The sequence below is a fragment of the Amia ocellicauda genome, unplaced genomic scaffold (assembly GCF_036373705.1).
Source record: "Amia ocellicauda isolate fAmiCal2 unplaced genomic scaffold, fAmiCal2.hap1 HAP1_SCAFFOLD_32, whole genome shotgun sequence".
Lineage (NCBI taxonomy): Eukaryota > Metazoa > Chordata > Actinopteri > Amiiformes > Amiidae > Amia > Amia ocellicauda.
In genome coordinates this window covers 561,194-578,600 of record NW_027102887.1, presented here as the reverse complement: position 1 = coordinate 578,600, position 17,407 = coordinate 561,194, and the positions used below count along the sequence as shown (strand labels likewise).

Sequence of the window (17,407 nt, the reverse complement as noted above, 5' to 3'; positions counted from 1 at the left end):
ATCGTGGCGCAAAGCATTCTGGGAAAAGCAACTAAACACGTTTAGTCATGTATTTGTCCATAGTTTACACATGAGATGAAAGAGACAGTATGACGTATTGAGCACCTGGGATTCCTCATGTGTATGTGAGGGGCAGAGGAACCGGATCCCAAGTGTGCGTCCCAGGTGCTATAGGTTTCAAAGCATGCAGGGGAATAGGCACCCCACCCTGACACCTACAGAAGACTGGATAGGGAGATATAAATAGCAATGGGGAGACTCTTGTACTTGGTGTGGCTCTATCCATATAGTGGGGCCAGCAGCCACTTAGCAGGTGCAGCAATAGAAGCTCAGCCTGGGGAGACTGGATTTAGCATTTCCTCTCCATTTTGATAACTATCCATAATCATTTCTGCAAAATACTTCTATGATACCTATGTATGTTTTTTACTTGTACTATATTATACTATCAAGTATCAGTGTACACATACAATTTGACCTGTTACATTAATACAGAGGCCACGGAAGGCCAGATCACTAATAGCCACTGTCCCCTGATATTACACTTTTTCACAATCACTTTGGCACTCATTTCAGAACCTTGATGTCATTTTTCAAAACTCTAGACACTAAACTCACACCCGATGATCAAAATGCACATTTTTCAAAACTCTAACACTTTTTTACAATTGCTTGGATACAATACACATCAACCTCAGATCATTTGTTCATTGAACTAAAATGACACAACTTACATCAAAGTATTACCATTTCAAAATGCAATTCACACATTACATCTGAGATCACTGTCTATTCATTTCATTACAGAGATCTAACTATCAATTGATACAGCTGCTCAAAATGATAAGTGACTGTTGCATTACTCTTAATGCATAGTTTTATGGAAACTGACAAACAGTATTCCATGTTTCGATCATGAAAGTTTCAGGATAATGAGATCCATTGACACCAATAACCGAGGAGCATGGTTTCTTAGGGTTACCATAGACTTGACTGTGTCTTCTTGTTTGTGAAGGAACAGGACTGTGTTTTCCTGTCTGGGTTCCCGCAGGCTTAAGTGGGTTTGACCTACTATTAGAAAAAAAAAAAAAAAAAAGGAGCGCTAATTAATTGTTCAATATCTGATACGCCGGTGATAATATAAAATAACGTGTTTATAGTTTATAGAAGTTTATAGTGTTTATGGTAAATGAAGAAAAGTCATTAAGTTATATACAAGTTTTATAAATGCAAACATTGAAAAGCATGTTTGTTGTTATTCCTATATAGGATTTAGTATTATTTGTGTTTTCTTGTTTTTTGCTATGTTTTCTCCCCTGTCGTTTATTGTTATTTTGCGGGCTTGCACGCCTTGGTTGTTGTGTACAAAACGATACATAGAAAATGGGAAAACGTGTTACTGTGTGGGAACAGCTCTAGTAAGACGGGCGACCCGCCACTTAAAGGTACACATGTAAGGTACATGTATGATAACTATGGAGTGAAGCGGTGCGTTTGACTGGACAATAGGTGACAGAAAATTAAGGTTTCCAGAAGATGGGACTTTTGATTCAGATAGACTTGAGCACCTAAAAACGGTTTTGCAAAATAGGAATACAAAGCATTAAGAAATGAGAAACCAAAGCTAGCTATCTTAAAACATTTGTTAGAGAAAAGAAAGAAAAGACAACAGGCATAATTCAATCTGAATGCCCCGAAGACAAATTAAAAATATATATATATGTTTTTCAGTATAAATGACAGTCCTCAAGATACTGAAGGAAAATTACTAGATAAGTAATAAATAAGGGTAGTTTGAGACACTGCAGGTCAATATAACATGCCAACCAAAACCATGGTATCTGAATTTACTATGGATATAAATTAATATGTGTCTCTTTGTATGTTTGTACGTTTTCAGTTTGCGCAAGGTAAATGTCCATATTTTGACTTTTTCATGTACTGTATAGTCCAGAATATGACTAAGAGAGTCATAAGTCACAAATAGTTACAGAATGATAGCTAAAAAACGCCAGTTAAATATGTTGTAATAACAGACCTACAAGAAAGTCAGCATTTAACTGTACACAGAATGCTATTGCAAACAGAAATAATAATACAAAATTAAGTTATTTAAATAGGTCTTACGAATACAGAAGTTAAAAGTAACATGTTAGAAATGGAATTAGAGCCAAATTTAGAAATAGGAATCCGAGGCAACCACAAACATTCGGTGAAGGTTTCTTACATATTGATAAATAGATAACCAGATACTCCAGGAAATTAACGATGTGCTCATTTGGAAGCTATGAGTTCCACAATGAAGAGTTTTTAAATCCCTAGAAATAGATCCCTAAATACAATGTGTAGGTAAGAAATTAACTATTGATCAGTTCAATCTGGATTCGGGAACAGTTCTTCTGAACCTGTACTGGTGTAGATTGGACTTCAATAGGAGGAAGTGACACAATAAAGACATGAGCCGCGCAGGAGGACAGTCTTAGTGCCCACGCAGGTTCTTAGTTGGGGAAATCATTGACTGGACACATTTTTTGAAAATGTGCTTTCCTGAAGTACCTGGACATCATTATTGAGATCAATGAAAAGGCTTATTTTCCAAAGATTAAATACATTCATTAACTACAATAATGTAGTGAAATGTATATAAATAGTAATAATACAAATCGATCAAATATAACTTGCATTTTCTTGTAAGAAATTAGGAATAGGAGAAAGAACAGCTGTTGGGATGCAGTGCGATGTTATCCAAAATTGAAAGCGGTTGAGAAAGGAGAGTTTGTTCTGTGTGAGACAAATGTACTGCCACGAGAGACTCTGATGGTGATTGACTGGAATATGAGGGAAAATAATGAAGTTACTACAGGTATAACTAAAGGTGTAACATAACTAATTTAATGAAACATAGTCATGGCAAGTTATAAAACTGTTTGGAAATAGTCCTTTCACAAACAGAAATACCCTATCAATTAGGAAGAGGGGGGCAGGGGGCAAGGACCGTATGTGCTCCTCTGCTCCCCCTGTTCGCCTGAGCAGACAAGCAGCCTGAGATGAGAGAGAGAGAGAGAGAGAGAGAGAGAGAGAGAGAGAGAGAGAGAGAGAGAGAGAGAGAGAGAGAGAGAGACAAGGCAGAGACTGTAAGTACGTGTAATGGTTCATAACTTATTACAAACAGAGCAAGAGTGTAATGAATTGTAATTTACACTGCTTGTATTAATAATGATAATAATATTGATGTTGATACAGACGAATACATCACATACTAGATGACAACCGCATAAAACTAATAATAATGAAAATAGGAATAATAGGAGTATGGAAATAATTTCAAATTATGGTTTATTGGTAAAAAATGAATTGAGAAACAAAGATTAATAACTGCCATCATTTACCCAACTACTATTAACTATGGTGTTGAAGGAGCTGCTGTAATAGTTATTGTAATGTTCTCAGGTATTTAAGTTAGATAAAAGGACAAAGATAAGCACATTGTTTTGAAACTTTGACAACTCCACACAAAAAGAGTATCTACACTAGGAAGTAAAGCTGATTCAATAAACACAGGAGATATGATGCTGCTGACGACAGCTGAGTGCTGTACTGAAATAATTTGATAAATGAGATAAATTGGAATCAAGATTATTATTATTTTGAATTGTCCCTTTACTAGAAACCTTATAGATTGTGCGAATGTCAACTAATGTGATAGAGATGCCTTTTATAAGGACGATCTCTGATGTTGTGTGAACCACACATTGTGTCTTCAGACTGATTTATTCCACATGGCAGATATGCATATTATGAATCGTGTCCTGAAGGAACCGATGTCTGACCCATATGGAGAAGATGCTGGTGTTCTTGTTGAGACACAGTAGGCCGAGGGCGCGGCTTTAAAGACAGCCTCACAGCAACTTGAACAGACCAATGCTGAGGTCCACTACGCTGAAGTGATGCTTGACTCAGTGGAGAAATAAGTTAAAATACTATAATTAAAGGTTTTCCAGATTATAGGAATCTACAATATATTGTGAAACTGCTCAGATGACGTCCGCAGTAGCACATATTCTTCTATTGATAGTTTAATTTATAATGTACTATTAGTGGAGATGTCACATTATTCAAATGAATAGAATGACAGCCATGAAGTCAGAATCAGTCCATTGCCCTTCACTTAAGATTTGTACAATGTATAATGTTTATAAATCAAAACGCAACAAATATATGTACAATACAGTTTACAAACTGAATTTGTAAAAAAGAATGTTTTGCTGACTTTCGTATTCTCTTTGAAGCAACAAAATGTATGTGTTATGTATGTCGTAACTAGGGTTTGACTTTTATGACCTGGGGCTGGATGAAATTTAATTTGAGATGCACTGTAAAAGCTCCAGGAAATTGCAACTGGCCACTGCACCTTCCATAAGAGAGCTCAAACATTTGCTAATGCATTGGTTGCCTCACAGGCACTCTTTCCCTGGTTTGCCCATGTGGCGCATGGTGTTGGCCACACGGGCAAAGGGGGGATGTGTGCATCAGTCTTTTAAATTGGTTTGCCCCAGGTTTTATAGTAACAGCTTAGCAATATTGTAGAACTTGCCACATTTGTCAAGCTCATAATCCTGCAATATGCAAATAGATTGTGTTCAAAAGCTTAAATGTTGTGGATATGAATATATACTTGTAATAATATATAGGTGTTCTAAATGGGTTGAAGCCTATCCCGTAGGAAGGCTGAAGTAGTAAAAGTAGCAAAAATACAGTTAAGGGATGTTATATGTAGATTTCGCATTCCAGGGAAATTTCCAGTGATAGGAACACTCACTTCACTGGGACAATAGTGCAGGAACTATGCAAAGCCCTGCGAGGTAAACAACATTTTCACTGCCCCATCAGGCTCAGTCAGCTGGAGCAGTGGAGAAACAAAATGGGATATTAAAGAATAAGCTGTCTAATATATGCAAACAAACAGGACTCAAACGTCCAGATCCCCTTCCTATAGTCCTAATGACAATGAAATCGTCAGCAAATTGAGAAAAACAGGTCTTTCTCCGTGTGAGATTATTATGGGATGACTTATGAGACTCTCCATCACTCCTCCATTGTCTGTAAGGGAAATGGACATCCACTTGATGGATGATGCTATGTTGTCTTTTTGTATGGGACTAACACGTGCTTTCGAAGCTGTCCATTCACAGATGAAAGCTGCCCAGACTGAACCATCCCAGCAGGTTTACCACCCCTTCCAGCAAGGTGACTGTGTATATCAAAGCACACAAGAGAAAGTCCTCCCAACAGCCCAGGTGGACAGGGCCCTACCAGGTGCTCCTGACCACCCACACAGCTGTAAAGTGCCTAGGAACGACGACATGGATCCACTCCTCACACTGCATACTTGCCAATCGAGGCGATCAGCACAACCCTGGTGGAGAACAGAGGGATAAAGGAATTGTTCTTCCACATCAGATTTGACATTACTGTATGTATGCAGGCCCTTGTAATTGCTTTTCCAATACTGCCAACTGGTTATTGATGATTGATTTCACATTGTGGTACGAGTATCGAGTGAAATGAGTGCTATCCACCTTAACAACACAGCGATAACATGGAGCCGGCAGGTGATCCAGGTCACAATAGAGGTCAAGCAGTGGGAGGAGGAAGACGTGGTGGTCAAAGGTGTAGCGTAAGGTACCCTTATAAAATTCAATTAAAGAAGTGAATTTATAGTATCACCTTATCACGAATCCTGGAATCTTGTAGAACTCAATTTCTGTAATAATTGGACGCAGACACCAATTCCAAAGATATAAATTGTCAAATTTATTCAAAAACGAAGACTAAATGTAGCACTACATTAATTATACAAAAGGGAAAAACTAATTAAAATTCAACTCTAGATCAACAAATCAAAGACAAATCACTTCCGTGACCAAATCAAAGACCATGGGATCGCATATGATAACACACAAATCATTAAACAAAAAAGGTTATAAACACATTGACTACAATACCGGTTAGTAAGACGAAGGTGAGTCTCTCATTAGTATTGTTAGTCAGACATTCAATAACTATGCAGGTTAGTATTTATGTCAGGTAACTTCTCGTTATATATATATCAGTCTCATTAACGTTTAGGTGGAGAGAAAGATCCTATCATTACTTGTTACCACAATTTCCCTTAACTGATTATTATTCAATGATTAAGGATAGGCAGGGCCACCTATAATCTGGTGTCTATTAACTTGTGTCAATTTCAGACTAAACAGTTAAACAGGAATGAGAAGATATTTCTCGGCGTTGACAGATTTTATTTCTAAAATTATCAACAAAACAGTTGAATGCAACACACATTTATATTTAAGAAAACTAAATGATATAACACATTCTAGAGTTATGAATCACAGATTAACATTTCTAATTGATTTCTCAAATGTCATGAATCACAAACTCCAAACTGTTAAACTTATGTGAACTTCGTCACAGAGAGGCCTCTCTGGCTTCGGGCTCAGATAACAGCACACGGCACGAGGTCCGTGTGGTTTGGAACAAAGGCAGTCCGGTTCGGCTTTGTCCAAGAACTTCCACTCAGTCGATGCACCTGGAAGTTGGGGTTTCGCGAATGTAGAGTCTTTTCCAAACAGATTTTCCACTGGTTTGAAGGCTCCAAGGTTGTGCACAAAATCTTCTTTGTAAGCAGGGTTCCACCGTAGTTACTTGAAGACAAAGTCTTTGAGGAAAGCAGGGCCCTGTTCGTTCCAAGGGTCAAGTTTCTTAAGACTCAAATAGCTATTTAAATGACTTTCGTATTCAGTCGACTTAGTCAATTGTCCAGCTGGATGGCTGGGCACAGGCGGGCAGCGCAGTCTGTAAATTTCTTTATTTAATAAAGTCCTTTAAAAGAATTATTCGTACGGCTCAATCTCCTTCTCCCAGTTTAACCCTTCTGTTGCTGGTAAAGACTTAGTTGGTCTCTGGTTCCGGTTCTGGCAACAGAGATACAAGTTGAGCTGTGGCAGCGAGTTACTGGTTTAGGTGAGAGAGAGAGAGAGATGCCGTGCGTTACCCTTTATACGCCTGTCAGATCAATAGGTGATTGGTTCTTTAGTTTGTGAGATTGGATTTCGGCTTCAGCCCCCAGTGTCCTATTGGAGGGGGGCTTGATTTATGACTGATGTCAATCCATGCCATCTATTGGAAATGCCGGTTGGCACGGGTTCGTAGCTCTGTGTCGGGATTTCGGCTCTCGTCCATTTCAAAGAGTTTTTATTTCTTACAGGCCCCCTTCCCCAGACATCTCACAGCAGGGATTCCAAGCTATTTGGCCCATTCTTGGTGCCATCCTCCCAAGACTGTCACTTTGATGTAAACCAGTTCACATGCTGATGAGTTAAGGAAATCTGATAAATTTGGGGGGGAGAGGTCTTCTTTAGATCAGTGCTTCAGCTCAGAGCTAAAATGCTCTTATCAGAATACACCCAACATAACGCTACACTGGTTAATTCTGTTCTGGGAAAACCACAATCCTGCAGGTTTAATAAGTCTCTCTACACATCAGTCCCTGAGTACCTTCAACCAATGGTCATTTTGACCAATTAAGCCCAAGAATTGAGTCAATTAAGTTGTCATGGACTACCCAGTGAAGACGTGAACTAACGACTAGGTCACACTGTGAGCTCACCAGAGCAGACATTACACTGAGCTCACTGTGAGCTCACTTAGCGCTTTTCCAGCGACATGGTGCCGGTGCTGGAGCCGGAGCTGCTGCTCGGCCTGGGATCCAGCTGATCTTTTTTGAACCGGCCCGCTTTTCCAACGGTTTTGACGTCACTGGATGTGGGCATTCCCAAGCATGGAGTAGAAGTGGAGAAACACAGCAATAGTAATCAGCACCGAGGCGACTGCGTCTTTAAACCCCATTTAACATCACAATCAAACTCATTCCGCGTCTATGGCAAATCGTAACCCTAATGTTACAAATGTTCCCTAAACACCTATTTTGCAGGATCAATAAAAAATTATTAGGATTTTTTAAACTTTTACTGACACACATAGTTAATAGCAATGTGTTATAACTTTACCGAAAATAATAATCTGTATATCTTTAATTGTTTAGACGTTATTAAGATATAATGCATCTTTCACATAGGGAACATTTGTAACATGTTAGGAAAAACAAACAAATGATTTGAAAATATTCATAATTACAGCATACAATTTGTCAGGCTTCATAACAATGGTATTTATAACATACTCTGTAAAAATCAAGCAAATAGCATTTGTGGTTCACGAGAAAATATGTATATATAATCAAAGCTATCAGACTATAGCAGCCGGTGTATGAAGACACATACGATTATACAGCATTATTTGGCAGCTTCGCAAGACCTAATTTGAAACGTTGTTGGTAAGTTAGATAATTAGTGGGGACCCGCTATTTGCAGTTCTTCCCCTCCATAATTGCTAAAATAAAGTTTTACTGACATTTTATTGACCCTACCACTGCATAGGGCACATCTGTAACATGAACGCTACTGAATGGCACATACATTGAAAACTACGGAGAACTGAGACAAATCCACTTTACACTTCATAAATAATCTTAAAACGTTTCCAACCAAGGCAACACCCACTTGAAATACGTTCATTCTCATTTTTGGTAAACAAAAAGAGAGATTGTTACATATGTTCCCTATGATGCATCTACAGAGAGAGAGAGACAGACAGACACTAACACTCTCTCTCTCTCTCTCTCTCTCTCTCTCTCTCTCTCTCAGCTGGGAGTGTGTGGGAGGGGTCTGCAGTGAGCGGGAGTGCTGCTGAGAGCTCTGTCCTTTGGCTGCGTTTTTTTGTTGCTTTACTTTTTTCAGTTTGTTTATTTTGTCTTCTGTTTTCAGTGCTTTTCTTATTGTGGGGGAACAGGGGAGGGGAGGGGGGAGTACCGGTAGTTCTTCCCGGGTCGGGGGGTCGGACCCCCTGAATGCGTCTTTTGAAAAACTGACCCGACGCCATGGAGTCAAGATCGCTCCGGTGCAGTTCTGCCCCCTAGAGCAGTGTGTGTTAGCGGTTGGGGAGGTAGCAGGGTGTGAAAATATCAAGTCTGCTGCCATTGTTATCTTCTTAAAAACCACTGATCTGCTCAATCAGCTAGTGGCTAATGGCACAGTGTTAGACGACACTTTCACCCCGGTGTTGCCGCTCGCTGCTCCTGCCCGGAAGGTAACGCTGTCTAACGTCCCTCCGTTCATCCGCACCGGCTCGGGCAGCTGATGTCCGGCATTAAGAGGGTCCCGCTGGGCTGCAAAGCCCCGCAACTGAAACACGTCGTGTCCTTCCGAAGGCAGCTGTATATGATCCTCAATAACATCAATGAGGATCTTAATGTCTCCGAAGTTGGATCTCTCTTGCTGCCACCACCACGAAGATTGCTCTTTAGTAATGTTGGAAAGTCAAAGACAGCAACCGTCAGGGTTCTTGCATATGACGTATTCGTGCTGCACCTCTCTGCAAGGATCCAGGACAGTTTGTCAATGTAAACTCCAGTGCCTGGGAATATTTCCACCTAAAAGACAATGGTAAATAAAAAACAAGTTTATCCCCAAACTATTCTTATATTATGTTAAGTGGAATACATTATCAGTAAGGCTGTGATTTTGTTACAGAAATGTGTTATTAAAGACCACAGTATGTCTCAATTCTAAGTTTATTAATTTACACACATAATAAAGTCAGTGAATCTGTGACACCCATAATTCAATTACATTCTTATTATCAACTATAACTATGAATATAACTGATAATGTAGCATCATTAGATTGTTTACAACCAATATTTGTTTTCAATATATATATTTTTACCTTGTCTTTGTAATATTGTAGACCAAGAGTGTTATACCTGTTTTGGTGATTCTTTGTCAGATTCAGAACAATTTGCTGTGGGGCTGTCAGAACCACTTGATGGTGACACACTTTTGTCTTCATTGCTGATAAATGTGGCTTTTGTTACAATTTTTTTCAGATTGTCCAAAAGGTCTGGAATCTCTGGAGAAAAAAACCTTAGTATTAAATGATAATCATTTCTAGTAATATATTTAATGCAAAGTGAAAACAAAACCATCAATGCCTGCAATTATACTTGAGAGACTTGCTCTATGTTATTGGCAAACTGACCTTTTTGTGGGTCATTAACATTAGCTACAAAAAATATAAAAAAGATAAAATACAAGAATTACCAGGTCTAATGTAATGCATATAGTCATTAATGTAGGATTATGAAGTTATGTTGAAAAACTTTATTTAATAATCAGTATTATTAAACTATTAGACAGTGCACATTAAGAGTCTGTATTGTGGTTCTAGATTACTTCAGTATGATCAACTATAATACATTACTCTGGAATCTAAATTACTGAAGAATAACATTTATCAAGGTAAGGAATTATTTGCTATAAATAAAAAAACTTACCATCAACCATACGGTTTCGAAGACATTGGTTTTCATTTTTAAGTCTTGTGTTTTCCTTTTCGAGCTGCTTAACGTTTTGCTGTAGCTCAACTTCACTGGACTCTTTAAATGTCTGTAGAATATGACGGGATCTAATTCTTGAAGCTCCATCGGTTTTCTTTCTTATTTTGTGCTGTATTCAGAGAGGAAAAGAGTTTATGGAGATTAATGGAGATTAACCCATAGTTTCACAGATAAATTGTGGACCAGTGATATTCAGGATCTTCAAAACAAGTCCTGAATGCTCAAACTTAACACTTCTTTTTTTAGAGTGTCGTTGCTGTCAATCCAGCCAGTGATGTGGAGCCATCAGATACAGAAGCTGATGAAAAACAACATGTAAATTTCCTAAATTAATATGGTGCATCAAAATACTTATTTAGCACTTTCAACTGTTTCTTTGTGATTCCTAAAATTACTTTACAGGCTGGGGCTGGGGGAAGACACTGCGCCCGCCTGGAGAAGCCTGTACAAGCCCCCCTCAATAAGAGAGCTGGCAATCTGCAGTGGAGGGTGTTACACACCATTATTGCTGTCAATTCTTTTATTACTGTTCTTAACCCTGCTGTGTCCGACGCCTGCCCATTCTGTGCTCAGAGAGAGACCGTGTTTCACTGTTTCAGCACTTGCTCTCGGTTGTCACCCATTTTTAGTCTTTTAACTCGTCTTTTTACTGATCTTAACCTGATTTTTAACACAAAGGTTTTTATTTTAGGGGCGCGATACACCAGAAAGACCAAACATGTGGACCAGCTGGTAAACTTCTTGCTGGGCCAGGCTAAAATGGCCGTCTATAAGACTAGGAAGAACAGAGTGTGTGGGGAGGGCAGTGAGGATGCAGTGAGAGTGTTTGCCATGCTGGTCAAGTGCAGAGTCAGACTAGAGTTTAACTATTACAGGCTGATGAATGATTTGGAGAGTTTTGAACAGGTCTGGTGTATTAATGATGCCCTTTGTGAATTGTATGACGGGGAGTTGGTTTTTATTATGTAATTCATTTATAGGGTTTAGTATTTGATGGTTGTTTTGTTGTGTGTATTGGGTTGCTTTCTTTAAAAGTGTACAGATCAGTGGCGGAGTTAATGCTTGTTGGGGGGAGACAAACAAAGGGGAACACTATTTTTTATTTATTTATTTATTTTCTTTTGTATGAATTATTGCGTGTTGCAAACAGGCAATGAAGTCTGATAAAAGTCAAAAAGTCTCTCTCTCTCTCACACACACACACACAGCCAGCAAGACACACAGAGCCAGCCAGCTCAGCGATGACATCACAAACATCTCTCTCAGGTGACTCCTATGACATCACAGAGCACGTACATTCCGTTGCTTGCCGTCTGTCAACCACTCAGTCACTGCCAGCCAGACTGGCTGGCTGACTGGATGGTGGGGCTGCTTGCTGCTGCTGCGTACCTTAGCAAGCTTATTTGCTTGACCGGCCTTCCTCCTCCGCCCACATGCCCACCTATGTCCGATCTGCTGTTCACCTGGATCACAGCTCCGCCCCAACAAGGCAGAGCCTCCCAAGAATGGTACAAACTCACCCACGATCCCCTCCACGGAAAGCTATAGCAAAAGGCAAAAGCATTATACGTAATGAAGAGGAACCCGAGTCCAAGACGCATCCGACCAGCCATACATATTTGTGTGTATTAAAGATCACATTTTATTACATTTAGATTTTCTGTACTTTATTACATATTTTTGTGATTTTTAAATGTATTGTTTCTTTTCCTTATATATGTATGTATGTATGTATGTATGTGTGTGTGTGTCTGTGTGAAAGTGTATGTGTTTGTGTGTCTCTGTGTGAAAGTGAGTGTGTGTGTGTCTGTCTCTGTGTTTGTGTGTCTGTCTCTGTGTGAAAGTGAGTGTGTGTGCGTGTGTCTGTCTGTGAAAGTGTGTGTGTGTGTGTGTGGGTGTGACAGTGTGTATGAGTGTCTGCCTGTCATGTAACTCGCACATCTGTGAGGGCACCATTTTTGCAGAAAGAGATGTACACATTTTGGAGCAACATATGCTGCCATCCAGACATCGTCTTTTCCAGGGACATCCCTGCATTTTTCAGCAGGATAACGCCAAACCACATTCTGCCCAGATTACAAGCGCATGGTTGCGTAGGCAGAGAGTGCGGGTGCTAGCATGGCCTGCCTGCAGTCCTGACCTGTCTCCGAATTGAGAATGTGTGGCGCACTATGAAGTGCAAATTAAGACAACGAAGGCCCTGTGCAGTTGCGCAGCTGAGGAAATGCATAATGGATGAATGGGGGGAAATCCCACTTGCTAAACTTAACCAAGTGGTGTCTTCAGTGCCCAAGTGCTTAATAAGTGTTATTAAAAGAAAAGGTGATGTTACATAGTGGTAAACAGTCGACTGTCCCAACTTTCTTGGTTTCTTTTCACTGCTAATGAGATGCTGTAGAGTGAGTTAGTTATATTGCTTTCAGGAGCTCTAATCGTATTGATGAGTTCATGCAGCATTTGTAATTGAATTTCAAAAAGAAATCCTTGCTGTCTGGCCTGTGTGTATGAGATGTACTCTGTCAATCTTTGGCTAACAACTGAAACATTGGTAGAACAGAAATGGCAACATAAAAAAGAAAAGTACATTTTAAAAGAGCACATTAAATAGGATGAATATACAGTTTTTTACAATCACTTTGTCACTAATTTCAGAACCTTGATGTCATTTTTCAAAACTCTAGACACAAAACTCAAAACGGTCATCACTTGTAACACAGGCTGTCCAATGTTCAAAACATTGCATTGTGCATTCATATCTTTAAAGAAACCTTGCACTTGCAGACTTGTTGGTTCAAATAATTCATTTATCATGAAATACCATAGTAACATTTATTTAGATCACCCACACAGAAGATACCGATAGTTTCACTGTGTAGTTGTTCGTACAATCATTAAATATTGTAGTACAAAATATGTGATACATGTTTCATTATGGTACTACACATAAATACATCACTGTAAAAGGACTAGTAGAGAGAATACTACAGACACAGTGGAATCATTGAACAAAATCTGAAATGTATTGATGCAATACAATCAAATCACACCATAGGTTTCTTTGAAGCCATGCAACAATAATTAGCTACAAAAAAGAACAAAACTACAGTAAAATGTCAACTGCAGTGTTCCTCACCTGGCTTAGTGTAAAACAAAGGATTGATTACTGTACTTCTGAATTTCCATCAGCCCTGTGTTCAGGTTCAGGTTCTCACAACCATTTTTCACAAGAGGCATCTTGAAACTGAACATACCTGAACATACTCAGTCATCAGCTGCTTCACTCTGTCTGCATTTCTTTCAAAAGGCACACTATACTCTGTGCTACACATTGGTATGCAGTATACAGTCATTTGACAATTGAGAGTAGCCTAATGTTTAGTGCATGCTGAAGACTTGCCGCTTCTCAGTACGGAAATTTCTGATGATTGAGGCCACAGTTGATCCTGAGTTGATTCTGAGGTTTGATTGAATCATTGTAGCTGCCTCAGTCATGGTCATGCCATGATTTACAACATGCTCTACAACTATTTCTCGGATTTCACTGGACACTATTTGCTGTTGCTGCCGCTGTCTGGTCCATGGCCTTGTCCTCTACCACGTTCCCCCAACACCTCTCAAATGAGGCCCATGGCTGCCTCTCTGGTGAGGCCTAAGCCCTCCTCTATGACGAGGCCCACGACCACCTCTCAGAAGGGGTGCATGTCCCCTTCCATTCCTTTGACCACCACGTCTTCCTCCTCCCACTGCTTGACCTCTATTGTGACCTGGATGACTTGCCGGCTCCATGTTATCACTGTGTTGCTGGGGTGGATAGCACTCATTTCACTCGATACTCGTACCACAATGTGAAATCAATCATCAATAACCAGTTGGCAGTATTGGAAAAGCAATTACAAGGGCCTGCATACATACAGTAATGTCAAATCTGATGTGGAAGAACAATCATCTTCAACCAGGTTGGAGCGTTAGTTGCAATGCCTTTAATACACGCAGCGTGGAGAGGAACAGTGACTCAAGTAGATCCCAAAGTCGCTCTGCCTTCATTTTAACAGTCAGAGCTTTTATACACAAAAATCAAAGAGCTGGTTATAATCAGAAAGTCATTACTATGTTATCTTAAAAGTTAGCTAAGCAGAATTCATATCATTATAGGACAGAGTTCATAGATCAACACATGGATTAGGGAGCAGGCACTTCAATCATACTGTTTGACATTGTCTCCAAGATTCTCATCGTAAATAACAAACAGAAATCAAACTACCTTCTGGCCTGACCTTCTAGCTTGACCTTATCTTTCTTAAGTATACAAGAGAGAAAAACAGGTATTAGAGAAAAAATTTCTAACTTTCCTTCCACACTGCAAACATGGTGTGGAAAAGTGCTACATGATGATGAATGATGATGAAATATTACATCCATAGATAATGTAGTCCAACTGGTTCATGCTCCTCGTTTATTGATGTCAATGGATCTCATTATCCTGAAACTTTCATGATCGAAACATGGAATATTGTTTGTCAGTTTCCATAAAATTATGCATTAAGAGTAATGCAACAGTCACTTATCATTTTGAGCAGCTGTATCAATTGATAGTTAGATCTTTGTAATGAAATGAATAGACAGTGATCTCAGATGTAATGTGTGAATTGCATTTTGAAATGGTAATACTTTGATGTTAAGTTGTGTCATTTTAGTTCAATGAACAAATGATCTGAGGTTGATGTGTATTGTATCCAAGCAATTGTAAAAAAGTGTTAGAGTTTTGAAAAATGTGCATTTTGATCATCGGGTGTGAGTTTAGTGTCTAGAGTTTTGAAAAATGACATCAAGATTCTGAAATGAGTGCCAAAGTGATTGTAAAAAAGTGTAATATCAGGGGACAGTGGCTATTAGTGATCTGGCCTTCCGTGGCCTCTGTATTAATGTAACAGGTCACATTGTATGTGTACACTGATACTTGATAGTATAATATAGTACAAGTAAAAAACATACATAGGTATCATAGAAGTATTTTGCAGAAATGATTATGGATAGTTATCAAAATGGAGAGGAAATGCTAAATCCAGTCTCCCCAGGCTGAGCTTCTATTGCTGCACCTGCTGGCCCCACTATATGGATAGAGCCACACCAAGTACAAGAGTCTCCCCATTGCTATTTATATCTCCCTATCCAGTCTTCTATAGGTGTCAGGGTGGGGTGCCTATTCCCCTGCATGCTTTGAAACCTATAGCACCTGGGACGCACACTTGGGATCCGGTTCCTCTGCCCCTCACATACACATGAGGAATCCTAGGTGCTCAACACGTCATACTGTCTCTTTCATCTCATGTGTAAACTATGGACAAATACATGACTAAACGTGTTTAGTTGCTTTTCCCAGAATGCTTTGCGCCACAATATGCAAATAACGGGGACTATGATTGGCTCCCTGACATTACCCACACTGCGACTGATGCTACCCATTTCACTACCCAACAAAGACCCATAATATGCGTGTGTCTGTCTGTCTGTCTGTCAAAGTATGTGTGTGTGTGTCTGTGTGTGTCTGTGTCTGTCTGTCTGTGTGTGAAAGTGTGTGTGTGTCTGTCTGTCTGTCTGTCATGTAACTTGCACATCTGTGAGGGCACCACTAATGCAGAAAGAGATGTACACATATTGTTTATTTTCCATATATATGTATGTATGTATGTATGCATGTCCAATTGCTTTGACAATACAAATGAATTGAATTGAGAGGGAGAGAGAGAGAGTAAGAGAGAGAGAGAGAGACAGACAGACAGAGACACACACACACACACACACACACACACACAGAGAGCCAGCCAGCCAGCTCAGCGATGACATGACGAGCCTCTCTCAGCTTACTGCTATGACATCACAGAGCACGTACATTCCGTTTAACAAATCGTTAAACAAAAAAGGTTATAAACACATTGACTACAATACCGGTTAGTAAGACGAAGGTGAGTCTATTGTTAGTATTATTAGTCAGACATTAAATAACTACGCAGGTTAGTATTTATGTCGGGTAACTTCTCGTTATATATATATCAGTCTCATTTACGTTTAGGTGCCGAGAAAGATCCTATTTGTTACCACAATTTCCCTTAACTGATTATTATTCAATGATTAAGGATAGGCAGGGCCACCAATAATCTAATGTCTATTAACTTGTGTCAATATCAGACTAAACAGTTAAACAGGAATGAGAAGATATTTCTCGGCGTTGACAGATTTTATTTCTAAAATTATCAACAAAACAGTTTAATGCAACTCACATTTATATTTAAGAAAACTAAATGATATTACACATTCTAGAGTTATGAATCACAGATTAACATTTCTAATTGATTTCTCAAATGTCATGAATCACAAACTCCAAACTGTTAAACTTATGTGAACTTCGTCGCAGAGAGGCCTCTCTGGCTTCGGGCTCAGATAACAGCACACGGCACGAGGTCCGTGTGGTTTGGAACAAAGGCAGTCCGGTTCGGCTTTGTGCAAGAACTTCCACTCAGTCGATGCACCTGGAAGTTGGGGTTTCGCGAATGTAGAGTCTTTTCCAAACAGATTTTCCATTGGTTTGAAGGCTCCAAGGTTGTGCACAAAATCTTCTTTGTAAGCATGGTTCCACCGTAGTTACTTGAAGACGAAGTCTTTGAGGAAAGCAGGGCCCTGTTTGTTCCAAGGGTCAAGTTTCTTAAAACTCAAATAGCTATTTAAGTGACTGACACTTTCGTATTCAGTCGACTTAGTCAATTGTCCAGCTGTAAAACTCCACTGATCAGGTGGGTCTGTGAAGTTATTTATTTAATAAAGTCCTTTAAAAGAATTCTTCGTACGGCTCAATCTCCTTCTCCCAGTTTAACTCTTCTGTTGCCGGCAAAGA

The 17,407-nt window shown here is 39.4% G+C and overlaps 1 non-coding gene across 1 annotated transcript; it reads right to left on the bottom strand.

Moving 5' to 3' along the window:
• Nucleotides 1-11,995: 11,995 nt before the first annotated feature.
• On the bottom strand, nucleotides 11,996-12,110 carry LOC136730557 (U5 spliceosomal RNA). The gene has a single exon (XR_010809351.1). It is a non-coding gene; the product is annotated as a U5 spliceosomal RNA (small nuclear RNA).
• Between the last annotated feature and the right edge of the window lie 5,297 nt (nucleotides 12,111-17,407).